Below are 2020 nucleotides of genomic sequence, written 5' to 3'. Positions count from 1 at the left end.
CACAGTCGTAGGCCCGGTGCGGAGGAAGAACGGCGGCCCTGCTTTTGTTGAATACCTCCTTCAAATCCCAGTACTCTGTGGGAACTTGAGATAGCTCGGTGAGATCAGGGGGCTCGGCAGGAGACACAGGAGAGCTAGAGAGCAGACAAGAGGCATGGCATGCAGGGCCCCATTCCACAACCTGGCTTGTTACCCAGTCTATGCGAGGGTTGTGGCGGGTAAGCCAAGGAAGGCCTAGAATCACTGGGAACTCTGGTGAAGGAATCAGGTGCAGGGATATTTCTTCCTTGTGACCTTGAGACTGGAGGAAGACTGGAGAAGTTACTTGGGTGACTCTTCCGTCACCTAAGGCTTGGCCATCCAGGGCAGACACAGACAGTGGGACTTCAAGAGGTGCAGTCGGGACATTGATACTTTGGGCGAAGTGAACATCCATAAAGTTTCCAGCCGCCCCGGAGTCTAATAAGGCTTGACAAGAGTGGACGGACTCACCCCAGGAGATGGAGACCGGGATGTAAACTCCTTGGCCAGGAAGTTCAGGAGAGAGGGTAGGCCCCGTCACAACCCTCCCTCGGCTGGACGGGGCGGTCCTTTTCCCGAGAGTTCGGGACATGATGCTCGGAAGTGACCAGGCTTGCCACAGTAGATGCAGCACTTGTCCCTCCTTCTGCGCTCCCTCTCAGATGCAGAGAGGCGAGTACGACCCACTTGCATGGGTTCTGGACAGTCACTGGAGGAGGTAGACGGGCTCCAGGTAGAGGCAGGGAGGCCGGGGAGGCTCAGGACTTGGCGGCGTTCTCTCATCCTGTTGTCCAGACGAGTAAAATGTGAGATCAGTGTTTTGAGGTCACTACGGCATCCGATAGAAGCCAGACCATCTTTGATGGGGTCAGACAGACCATGGTGGAAGGCTGACACCAGGGCAGTCTCGTTCCATCCACTTACTGCTGCGAGCGTCCGGAACGAGATGGCATAGTCTGCAACGCTTCCCCCTTGCCGGATGGACATGAGCTTTCTGGCTGCGTCTTTACTGATGTCTGCTTGATTAAAGACACAAAGCATCTCCTCAGTAAACAGCTGGAAATCAGAGCACTCGGGTCCCTGTCTCTGCCAGATAGCAGTGGCCCAGGCCCGTGCCTTACCAGCTAACAAGGTTATCACAAAGGCAATCTTGCGGCGATCTGTAGCGTAGGTGGTAGGCTGAAGCTCAAAGGTGAGTTGGCACTGGGTAAGGAACTCTCGACACTCACTATGCTTGCCGTCATACCTCTGTGGTGCAGGAAGGCTGGGTTCACGAGGTGAAGAAGGCAGCATGGCAGGAGGCACTGGAGCAGAATCAGGCAGAGGAGATGGGGGCAGAGAAGTCAGCTGTGCCAGAGTTTTCCCAATCTGCTGAAGCAGTACCTCGTGGCAAGCAAGGGTCTCACGTTGGCTTGCGAGAGTCCGTCCATGAGTGTCCATGGTGGATCCGAGGCATGTTAACGCAGCCATCATTCCCTGAAGGTTGGCCAGGTAGACAGATGAAGAAGCCTCTGCTGAGTCGGTCATGACGGAGTCTTTCTGTTAGGGTTTTGCTGGGATTCGAACCCGGGTCACTGGTGAGATAATCCAGCAAACCCCCACTAGGCCACCAGGGGGATGACTCAAGTGCAGAGGCATGAGGCGAAAGTAGAGTATCAAAAAACAGTTTATTTACACTATGTACAATATTTACAATCCGATGGAAAAAAACAAAAAGAAAATCCAAAAGCTCAGAAGATAACAAAAATAAAAATATCCAAAGGCGCAAAGTCCAAAAACAAAAGGAAAGGCAAAATGCTGAATGCTCAGAAGATCTCAAAAATGGTAAAAACAAAATTCAAAAAGGTCCAAAAAAAAAGCAAAGTACAAAAACCACAAAGACACAGGCAAGGAACATGGAACAGAGGGAACTAGCACTAACAGGCATAGCATAGGAAAAAGACTCCGTGACAAGGGAACAAACAGAGGGGTATTTATACACACACTAATTAAGGAACAG

The sequence above is a fragment of the Neoarius graeffei genome, chromosome 2 (assembly GCF_027579695.1).
Source record: "Neoarius graeffei isolate fNeoGra1 chromosome 2, fNeoGra1.pri, whole genome shotgun sequence".
Classification (NCBI taxonomy): domain Eukaryota; kingdom Metazoa; phylum Chordata; class Actinopteri; order Siluriformes; family Ariidae; genus Neoarius; species Neoarius graeffei.
This window is presented reverse-complemented; position numbering follows the sequence as displayed.